Genomic DNA, 12,376 nt, shown 5'->3' on the forward strand with positions numbered 1-12,376 from the left:
AAATTTTGATGCTCGTTGCCTTAGTTCATCCAAATTGATCGCAGGTTTCTTGCAAAGACTATCGACAAACGGTCCCGGTTTTAATGCCGTTATCATATGATGCATGGTAACCTCTGGGCTAAGATTTCAGATTCCCAAAGCAACCTTTCCAAAACGTTCCATGAACATTCTTAAGGACTCTCCTTTCTTTTGTCTTATGTTCACTAAGGCGATTGACGTTAAATGATGAGGACGACCAGTTGCAAATTGAGCGCCGAACTTTTCTATCAACATGTCAAAACAATCTATACTCAAAGGTGGGAGGCGTGTAAACCAGCTCAATGCTGCCCCTTTCAGAGTTGTAGGAAATACTCTGCACATAACAGCATCATTCCATGTATACAAGCTGATTTGAGTAGTATATATTGCAATATGCTCATCAGGGTTCGTACTCCCATCATATTTGTCAATGGTCAAGTTCTTCCAATTGTCAGGCAACGGAGTATCGATTATAACATCATAAAACGGATGTTTTCTAGAAGATGTCCCTGCACAAACCCTAGAGTTTTCAAGCCATCTTCTTCTGGTTTGGGAACTTTCGTTGTGATATAGCCTTTCATTCACTTGTATCCCAGGTTGAACAGTTTCGAAAGATGAATTCAAAACCGTTTCCTCTTGTAACTTTCTCCTCATGTGTGCGTTTTCGGCTCTCAACATACTCAATTCTTCTTCATTATTCTTTTTTAACATCTCGAATTCTTTTTGTAATTGGACCAACATTGCCATTGGCATGTTAACATTGTCTTCCCGATCTCCACCTTGTTCTCCTCCTTGACTCATCTTGTCTTTAACCCTTCTCAATTGACCCTCAGCCCCACGGTGGGCGCCAAAATGTTCTTACAGAAGGGACCAAGAACACTCAAAATAGGGTAACAAGACTAATCCTTCAATCTTGGGTTGAATACTATCTTGGGCTGGATACTATCTTGGGCTGGGTACTTGATTTCTCTCCTTGATGGGAACTCTTGGCTTCTCCTCTCGACTGGTGCTTTCGGCTTCTCCTCTCGGCTGGTGCTCTCGGCTTCTCCTCTCGGCTGGTGCTCTCGGCTGGTGCTCTCAGCTGGTGCTCTCGGCTTCTCCTCACAACAGGTGGGGGGTACCTGCAAGTCGCTCCGATGCCAAAGTCAGAAAAGGTTTAATATTCATCAGATAAAATCACTCTTACCTTTTTCTTACTATGGACTTCTATTTATAGGGTTTCCTTAATGGGCTTTTCTCCTTTTCTGTTGGACTTTCTCTTTACACCTTTTTATTATTTACACACCCCTCCTGTAGGTTTTAAACTTAATTGGGTTTCATTTTTATAGTAGTACTTATATTTTATTTTATTCTTTAATGTATATCTTTTTCACTCTCGGTTTTAACCTTATCCCCTTGTTTACTTAATGTTGTTCTCGGCCTAAATCTCTCGGTTTTAGCCTACCAGTACAAGTATTAATAAAGATAAATTACAAACAATTTTTTAAGTAGAAGAAAAATTACATTTAGTTGATAATTGTGGATTTTTTTTTATAATTGGTAAATTATGTTAATATATAAAAGGATTGATTTAGTAATTTTAATGAGTTGTTACAGATTGTATAGATATCTCTAACTATCAGTCGTTCTTAAATACATTATATTTTATTTATTGTCTTCATAAATATGTTATTTTTTTTTAATCCCATAATATTTTATTTATAAGTTTATTCACAAAAACATTTTTTTTATATTTTAGTTCCTATAGATAATATATTTTTCATTTTATCTTTATAAATATATCACTTCTGATTTTAGTTTCTTGGAATCTTAGTAACATAACAATTTTGTTTTTGACATATTTACAGTTTTATTAGTATAATTCTCCGTTCAACTATGTTTTCTATTAAAATAAATAACAGTTTGGTGATTTTTTTTTCTTGCATAGAGGCGTCAGATAAGGTGATCCTTTGTTTCCTTTACTTTTTTTTTTGTCTTGTAGAGGAAGTTCTTAGTAGATATATCTCTAAGCTTGTGAATGATAAGAAAATTTTACATATGACTAGTATGCAAGGTTATCTCCCTCCCTCCCATATTTTATATGCTGATGACATATTTATTTTCTGTAGGGGAAATATAAAGTCTCTTAAAAGTTTGAGTACTTTTCTTAAAACATATGGTGACTTTTCTAGTCAATATGTTAGTAACGCTAAAAGTAGTTTTTTTTTACCATGGAGAATTCTACAAGATTTGTCACAAAAATTCAATGTATTCTTTTTTGTAGTTATGGTTGTTTGTCTTTCAATTATTTAGGAGTGTTTATCTATGTCAGTGCTCCAAAGTGTCGTTTTCTTTAACCTTTGGCTGATAAAGTCAAATTGAAGCTACCACCTTGGAAGGTAAATCTCTTAGCGTGATGGGTCAATTTCAATTGGTTAATACGGTGATTACTAGATTTCTAGCTTATAACTTTAATATGTATAAATGACCTATTTCACTTCTTAACCAAGTTGGGCAGTGGGGTCAAAAATTTATTTGGACTGGTGATATTCTAAAAAAATGCATAGTCACCGTGAATTGAGATATGATTTGTTCTTCTCTTGAGAATGGAGGTTTGAAGATTATTAATCTTTGTCATAAAAATAAAGCATATCTTCTTAAGCTTTCTTGGAACTTTTCTTATAGTAACATACCTTAGCCTTTGCTCTTGAAAGCCAGGGTTTTTAATCAAAATACGAGTTTAAAATGGTTTATAGATCCTCATCTCTTTGGTCTGGAATTAAGCAGTTTTATTCTACTATTCTTGATTATACTTCTTGGACTGTTGGTACATGTTCTTTTATTATTTTCTGGAATGATAAATGGTATTCTACTACTTCTTTAGCAATTATTGCAGGGTTATCTCTATTGAAGATGGTTGCTGCCCCTTCAAGATTGTGTTTGATGAAGACTTGTATGTAGTGTTTGATGAAGACTTTTATGTCCTTTCCATGTATTTGTGCTTTGCTTTAAGTATGTCTTAGTTAGTGCTTAGAGGTTGTCTAAGAGTTGCTTTTTGCTGAGTAACTCACCTCATAACCACTGACCATGTGATAAGAACAAGCATAAGTTTTCCTAAACTGATTTTCACATGTTTTACAAAAAACACGTTTACTGCAGAAAAATAAATCTGTTCTTTTCTAAATAAACAGATTCATTTTTACACTGATGCCTTGGCTAAAGTCTTGTAAAAATTGGATTTTGTGCATCAGGTATTTTGACTAAGTCTTCTTCTTTTCAAAACGACTGAGTTTCAAATAGTTAAACTTTCTCTGTTTTCGTTTTGAAAAATAAATCTGTTCATCTGTAAATGAATAGATTCTTTTTTGCCTCTGGTGCCATGTCATGCTTAAACGTTTTTCAATTTTATCTCAGCACCAGAATGGTTGACTAAGTCTCCTCACTTAACAGATTCTCTAACTGCTTTTGAAAATAAATCAGTTTATTTTATTTTCAATCTGTTCATTTTATAACAGCTTTAACTGTTTTTTCAAAATTCTGTTATAAGCTGGCTTTCTATAAAATGCAAACTTGTTTTCTGAGTTTAATAACGATTCAAACAGTTTACACATTTGCAAAAACAAGTTTTGACAGCAGAGAGTTAAGTGTTTTCAAGGATTAGCATTTGTTCTTCAAAGATTTCAAAAATCACAAAGTGCTTGTTCTTGGTTTGGTTCCAAAAGCTTGGTGTGAGGTGCAGCTACTGTTCTAGCAATCTTGCCTACTGGTTTAAGGCTGATCTTTGTTACCTCAATCAAGTGTAGTCGTTTCACTTCTTATTACTTGTAATAGTTTGGTTGAATCCTCTTCTTGATAGGTGTTCTTGGAGAGTGGATGTGTGTGTGTGAGTGCTGAAATAGGTTTTTTCAGCAAGAGTACCTAAGTTCTTGTAGGTTTCAAGAACAGTGGGAAGTGTACTTGATTGTACTGTGTTTTAGTGATTTCCACCTGTTGGTGGTGAAGACTGGATGTAGCTCAGGTTGAGTGAACCAGTATAACTGCTTGTGTTCATTCTCTCTCACTCTCTGCAATTTCGTTTCTGCATAATTGATAAAACAGCAAAGAAATAAATCTGTTCAATTGAAAATAAATCGGTTCTTTCTGGGCACTGTGCATACTGTTCTTGATTTCTGAAAAAGCTGTTTTAATCTGATAAGAACATATAAAATCTGCTAAAAGCCACTGGAACAGATTGACTGTGATAGGCTGCTCAAGAAACTGTAAATGCTATTAATTGAACCTTAAACAAATTGCTTAAAGTTGAAGCTTGCTGTTCTGTGATTCATTGTTCTTAATTTCTGGAAAATTGCTTGACATCAAGAAGAACACTCATAGTCTGTTAAAAGCCACTGGAACAGCTTGTTTGCAAAGGTCACTCAATTAATTAGCATGCTATCAATTGAACCTTAATCACTTGCTTGAAATTGAGGCTTGCTGTTTTGTGTTCCACTGTTTTACAAATCTGATAATTGTGTGTGTGCTGCTGGAAATTCTCACTGCATAATCTTGTGATTAATCTTGTTGAATTAAAAGCGTTTCAAACAAAAACAGTGCTGAAATAAATCTGTTCATTTTCACATAAATCGATTTATTTTCTGTAAAACTGTGTTAAACACTGTTTCTGCGAGAAAGTTTTAAAAGGTCAATTCACCCCCCCTCTTGAACTTTGGCACTATTAAACCCAACAATTGGTATCAAGAGCTGGGACTTGTAGTTTAATCAAGTTGATTGTAAAAATGTCTGAGTTTAATGTGCTTTTTGCTGAGGGTTCTGCTGTAAATAGACCACCTATGTTTAATGGATTGAATTATGCATTTTGGAAAGTTAGAATGAGAATTTTTATGGAATCCATTGATGCATTAATTTGGGAAGCTGTGGTCAATGGACCTTATGTGCCAATGCAGATTGTCAAAGATGAACAAGTTGAAAAGCCAAGATCAGAGTGGAATGATACTGAAAGGAGAAAAGCTCAACATGATCTTGTGGCCAAGAATATCATAACTTCTGCATTGACAATGGACGAGTTCTTCAGAATATCTCAATGTAAGTCAGCAAAGGAGATGTGGGAAGTCTTAGAAGTGACTCATGAAGGGACTGAGGATGTGAAAAGGTCAAGGAAACATGCACTCATCCAAGAATATGAGCTGTTCAGAATGCAACCCGAGGAGAGCATTGCTGATGTGCAGAAGAGATTCACCCACATTGTGAATCACCTCACTGGCTTGGGAAAAGAATTTGATAAAGAGGAGCTCAACATAAAGATATTGAAGTGCCTCGACAGAAGCTGGCAACCAAAGGTGACAGCTATCTCTGAAAGCCGTGATCTGTCAAAATTGGGAACTACTGCATTGTTTGGAAAGCTGATGGAGCATGAGTTAGAGCTTAAAAGACTTAAAGAACAGGAAACAACAGAGAGGAAACCCAAAGGTTTGGCACTGAAAGCAACTGAATTGGATGAGATCAAGGAAGAAAAGGAAGATGCTGAAGATGATGATACAATCAACCTTCTTACAAAAAGATTCAGCAAATTTCTGAGGAAGAAAAGCAAAAATAGGAACCAGCAGAAAAGAAGGTATCCTAAATCCAATGATTTAAATTCCTCTAAATATACTTGCTTTGGATGTGGCAAAACAGGGCATATCAAAACAGATTGTCCAGACAATCAAACAAGGGACAAATCTGCCAGCAAGAAATTTGAAAGGAACAAAGGAAGAAGAGCCTACATCTCATGGGAGGAAAATGAAGTATCCTCAACTATGATAGTAATTTTTCTGCTGATTCTGATAACTATGATGATTTGCTTGCTGCCTTCAAGGAAACACATGAGGAAGCCAATAGGCTAGCTGTAATATGCAATAAGCTGCAAAAGGTAAATAATGTGCTTGCACCTAAAGTAAAAACACTTGAGGAAGAATTGCATAAGGCCAAAACAGATTTGGTAAGCCTTGAACTGACTTGCTTGCATGCCTCTATTAAAAACTGTGAAAACTGCAAAAGATTGGAAAAACAAGTGGAATATTTGCTGAAAATCCCTGGAAATACAACCAATGTCAAAAAGCTTTCAAGTTTTTTTGTTCCAGCAAAATCAGTTTTTTCAGCTTTTAACAGTGGCAAAAAGGCATCTCATGTAACCTGTTTTTACTGCATGAAATCTGGTCATACATCTAGGTCTTGCATTGCTAGAAGACATCTTGTGCCTAAGAACTTAGCTAAGTGGCTACCAAAGAGAAGGTGTTAATCTGTGCTGGACCCTATACTGAAAAGGGTACCATTTGTATTTTTTTTTATTCTGTTTTGCATATTGGAAGCAAGAAGAACCAGTGGTACTTGGACAGTGGCTGTTCCAAGCATATGACTGGAGATCTTACAAAGTTCACCAGCTTAAAGCTCAAAGCAGAAGGACATGTGACCCATGGTGACAATAACCGAGGGAGAATTTTGGGCAGAGGAACTGTTGGAACAGGAAATTCAACAACCATTGAGAATGTGCTGTATGTAGAAGGACTTAAGCATAGTCTTCTCAGCATAAGTCAGCTTTGTGACAAAGGATACAAAGTGAATTTTGAGTCAAGTGGCTGCACAATCTCAAGTAATTCATCTAGTAAGGCACTGTTTACTGGTAAGAGAGTGAATAACATTTACTTGTTGAATATCATGGAAACTAACTCTTCAAATGAGTGTTTGCTGTCCAGAAGTGATGAGTCTTGGTTGTGGCACAGGAGGTTAGCTCACATACACACAAATCACTTGAATAAATTGGAATCTAAAGATTTAGTTTCTGGTTTACCTAACATTAAATTTCAGGATAACAGGCTTTGTGATGCTTGTGTGAAAGGTAAACAAATCAAATCCTCTTTCAAGTTAAAGGATATTGTCTCTACCAAAAATCCATTGGATGTGTTACATATGGACTTATTTGGTCCATCTAGAGTTGCTAGCTTGGCCGGAAATTTGTATGCTTTAGTTGTTGTGGATGATTACTCTAGATTTACATGGACTTTATTTCTTGCACATAAACATGATGCTTATTCTGCCTTTAAGAAATTAGCAAAAATTCTGCAAAATGAAAATGGTTGCTGCATAAAATCTATTCGAAGTGATCATGGGGGAGAGTTTCAAAATGCTAAGTTTGAGAGGTTCTGTGAGAAGCATGGGATAGCTCATACCTTTTCAGCCCCTAGGACACCCCAACAAAATGGTGTTGTTGAAAGGAAAAATAGATCACTAGAGGAACTTGCTAGAACTATGTTAAATGAATCTAAGCTTCCTAAGTATTTTTGGGCTGATGCTGTCTATACTGCAGGTTATGTCTTAAATAGGACCTTAATAAGACCAATTCTTAAGAAAACCCCATATGAATTGTATAAGGGCAGAAAACCTAGTGTAAGTCACCTTAGAGTATTTGGGTGTAAATGTTTTGTATTGAATAATGGCAAAGAAAATCTTGGTAAGTTTGATGTTAAATCTGATGAAGGTGTGCACATTGGTTATGCTTTGAATGGTCATGCATATAGAGTCTTCAATAAAAGGTTGCTCATAGTAGAAGAATCAATGCATGTTGTTTTTGATGAAACTAATCATAGTATATCTAAAGCTGCTGATGAACCTGACAGTAACGAATTTAAATCTGTTTTAAATCAAAATGAATCGATTCATTTTGATACTACTGATACACATACTGTACAAAAATCTACTGCAGCTGCAGGTTTGCCAAAAGAGTGGAAAACCCCAAGAGACTTAACCCTTGATAATGTCATTGGAAACATTGAGAAAGGTGTGTCAACTAGAAAATCCTTGAACAATTTCTGTGAAGCAATGGCCTTTGTATCTCAAGTTGAACCCAAGAATTTGAAAGAAGCTCTCAAGGACAGCAACTGGATTTTAGCTATGCAAGAGGAACTGAATCAGTTTGCTCTTAATGAGGTCTGGACTCTTGTTCCTAGAATACCTGAGATGAATGTAATTGGAACAAAATGGGTATTTAGAAACAAAATGGATGAGCATGGAGTAATCACCAGAAACAAGGCTAGGCTTGTAGCTAAAGGGTACAATCAAGAAGAAGGAATAGACTATGATGAGACATATGCACCAGTGGCTCGGTTAGAAGCTGTTAGACTGCTGCTTGCCTTTTCTTGCATCAAAGGGTTCAAGTTATTTCAAATGGACGTGAAGAGTGCCTTTCTAAATGGCTATATAAATGAAGAGGTATTTGTCTCACAACCACCAGGTTTTGAAGACCATCAACATCCAGAATATGTGTTCAAACTCCAAAAGGCTCTCTATGGACTCAAGCAAGCTCCTAGGCAATGGTATGAGAGGCTAAGTGATTTTCTCACCTCACAAGGCTATGACAGAGGCACATCAGATAAGACCTTGTTCATTAAGAAGAAAGGAGATGACTCAATTCTAGTCCAAGTATATGTGGATGACATCATTTTTGGGAGAATTGTGTGAAGCTTTCGTGAAGGTCATGAAGAGTGAGTTTGAAATGTCAATGATGGGTGAGTTGAACTATTTTCTAGGCTTGCAGGTCAAACAACTCAAGGATGGCATTTTCCTAAGTCAAGCTAAGTATTGCAAGGATTTGCTGAAGAAATTTGAAATGGACAAGTGTAAACCAATCAGCACACCCTTCTCAACAAGCTGTCATTTGGATCATGATGAAGCTGGAATTTCTGTTGATGAAACCAAATACAGAGGACTCATAGGATCACTGCTGTATCTTACTGCTAGCAGGCCAGATATAATGTTTGCAGTGTGCATGTGTGCAAGGTTTCAATCTGCTCCTAAAGAATCACACTACAATGCTGTCAAAAGGATTTTGAAGTATTTGCAAGGAACTAAAGAAGTTGGCTTGTGGTATCCAGGTAACATTTCATTAAGCTTAACTGGTTATTCTGATTCAGATTTTGCAGGTTGCAAAATTGACAGGAAGAGCACAAGTGGAACCTGTCATTTGCTTGGATCAAGCTTGATCTCATGGCAATGCAAAAAACAGGCTTGTGTAGCTCTTTCCACTGCTGAAGCAGAATATATTGCAACAGGGAGTTGCTGTGCTCAAACTATATGGCTAAGACAACAATTGAATGATTTTGGTATCTTACTTAACCATATACCTCTGTTGTGTGATAATACAAGTGCAATCAACTTAACCAAAAATCCTGTCATGCATTCAAGAACCAAACACATTGAAATAAGGCATCATTTTCTAAGAGAACACATATCTAATGGAACATGTGATATTAAGTTCATTGGTACTGATTTACAACTTGCTGATTTGTTCACAAAACCATTAGCCAAAGATAGGTTTAATTTTCTGCTTAATGAATTGGGTATTATAAATGTCAATTGTACCTAGCAGTGAAAAATTAAATCTGTTTATTCGCAATTAAATGTGTTTATTTTCTGCACTGATATGCATTGATGACTAGGAAAGAGAATTTCTGATCTTTGACTGCTTGACTGATTTAGTGGGCATTAACCTCTGTACCTTTGACGGTTTTGGTCATGGTTATCTAACCGATTTGATGGTTTGGGTGCTCAATAAGAATTTGAGTGTATGCATCGTGACCCTAAAGATTTGGTGCATATTTTCAAAGATTCTCTGCACAAATTCAGAAGCATAAAATCTTCATGCATATCCACTCATAACTGCCATATCAATCCATTTATTCTGCTATAAATCTGTGTGAATACTTGCTACCCACATTGGCCATTCTCTTTCTATTCTCACCATTTGAAATCAAGAAAAGAATTCAGATTACCATGGCTTCGTCTTCAAGACAAAAACAGAAAGGCAAGGGAAAGCAAACCACTTCTCAAGGTGTGTTAGAAGGATGGTTCGCTGGAAATGAAGAAGGCATCAATGCCTACATTCATGAAACAAGCAGGAAGCAGATCAACATACCCAAGGTGCTGGAGTTCAACTGGCTGAAATCTGAAAAACTGGTAGAAACAAGGACTGTGTTGAAGCACCAAAAACTGAAAAAGATGCTGGAATTAACGGGTAATGTTTATCCTGACTTGGTTAAGGTGTTTTATACTAACCTCACATTGGATGGGAAGAATATTGTCTCTTATGTGAAAGGGACAAAGATGAAGATCACAAGTGAGGTGTGGAACTCTGTGGCTGGAATAAAATATGCTGGACTGAAAGTAGGGAAAGGAAATACCAGTGGAATTTCAGAATTCAACAAGCTGCAATATTACAAAAGTTGCATGAGGAATCCTACAGAAAGCATAAACAGGTTCCATGCAGGGCATTTGAACCTCACTCCACGTCTAGTTGCCTACATTATAGCTTGGCAACTGATTCCAAGAGGAACAAACCATGCTGTCCTACATGAAGAGGATCTCATTCTCCTATATTGCATCATGAACCAGATTAAGGTAAACTGGGTGTTCATTGTCAATGAACACATGCTCAAGTCAAAAAGGTTGGCTGATTACAGATTTCCCTATGCTATTCTTGTTTCCAAATTAATTGATTACTTTGGTATTGATGTTACAAATGAGAGAAATGACCCTATCAAAGCTGTAAGTGAGATTGATACTTCAACTCTCACCAAAATGGGTTTTCACAAAATTGAAAACAAGTGGGTGGTTCTCAAGGAGAAGGACACTCAAGCAGAACATGAGGATGAGGGTGAAGCTATCCCTATGGATGATGACTCACCTGCTGCCCAATCTGAACATGAGGAAGCTGCTGCAAATGCCATAGTTGCCTATCAAAGTCCAGAATACCATGAAGAACCAATGTCTATGTTTGAGAGGCAAGTGCTGTACCGTCTTGATGTCATGTCTGCAGAACAAAGGGCACACTTTGAGGCTACTCATGCAAGGTTCCAACACCTTGATAATCAGATTGAAGGAGTTCAGGCACAGCTTGCAGAGCTTTACTACAAGGATAAGTAGTTTTCTGTTTTTAATGCTTTCATTATCAGTTTTCAAGTTTCTGTAATGCTGAACAATTTGGTTTTATGTTTCTGAACTATTATGATTGTGGTTTCTGCTTTATATCCCTTTATTCCCTATGCTTATATGTTGTTTGATGAATCCAAAGGGGGAGAAAAATAGCTCACCATGCTAGGTGATGCTAGCTGAAACAGGGAGTTGATTCTGCACCTTTAAACAAATTCTGCATGTTATGCAATATTGCTGTTTTCTGGTTTAAAGTCTGGTGCAGTGCAGGTACTTAAAGCAACAATGCTATGAGGTTAGCTATGGGGATTTGTCTCCATCAAACAGGGGGAGATTGTTGAAGATGGTTGCTGCCCCTTCAAGATTGTGTTTGATGAAGACTTGTATGTAGTGTTTGATGAAGACTTTTATGTCCTTTCCATGTATTTGTGCTTTGCTTTAAGTATGTCTTAGTTAGTGCTTAGAGGTTGTCTAAGAGTTGCTTTTTGCTGAGTAACTCACCTTATAACCACTGACCATGTGATAAGAACAAGCATAAGTTTTCCTAAACTGATTTTCACATGTTTTACAAAAAACACGTTTACTGCAGAAAAATAAATCTGTTCTTTTCTAAATAAACAGATTCATTTTTACACTGATGCCTTGGCTAAAGTCTTGTAAAAATTGGATTTTGTGCATCAGGTATTTTGACTAAGTCTTCTTCTTTTCAAAACGACTGAGTTTCAAATAGTTAAACTTTCTCTGTTTTCGTTTTGAAAAATAAATCTGTTCATCTGTAAATGAATAGATTCTTTTTTGCCTCTGGTGCCATGTCATGCTTAAACGTTTTTCAATTTTATCTCAGCACCAGAATGGTTGACTAAGTCTCCTCACTTAACAGATTCTCTAACTGCTTTTGAAAATAAATCAGTTTATTTTATTTTCAATCTGTTCATTTTATAACAGCTTTAACTGTTTTTTCAAAATTCTGTTATAAGCTGGCTTTCTATAAAATGCAAACTTGTTTTCTGAGTTTAATAACGATTCAAACAGTTTATACATTTGCAAAAACAAGTTTTGACAGCAGAGAGTTAAGTGTTTTCAAGGATTAGCATTTGTTCTTCAAAGATTTCAAAAATCACAAAGTGCTTGTTCTTGGTTTGGTTCCAAAAGCTTGGTGTGAGGTGCAGCTACTGTTCTAGCAATCTTGCCTACTGGTTTAAGGCTGATCTTTGTTACCTCAATCAAGTGTAGTCGTTTCACTTCTTATTACTTGTAATAGTTTGGTTGAATCCTCTTCTTGATAGGTGTTCTTGGAGAGTGGATGTGTGTGTGTGAGTGCTGAAATAGGTTTTTTCAGCAAGAGTACCTAAGTTCTTGTAGGTTTCAAGAACAGTGGGAAGTGTACTTGATTGTACTGTGTTTTAGTGATTTCCACCTG

Source organism: Phaseolus vulgaris, chromosome 11 (assembly GCF_000499845.2).
Source record: "Phaseolus vulgaris cultivar G19833 chromosome 11, P. vulgaris v2.0, whole genome shotgun sequence".
NCBI lineage: Eukaryota > Viridiplantae > Streptophyta > Magnoliopsida > Fabales > Fabaceae > Phaseolus > Phaseolus vulgaris.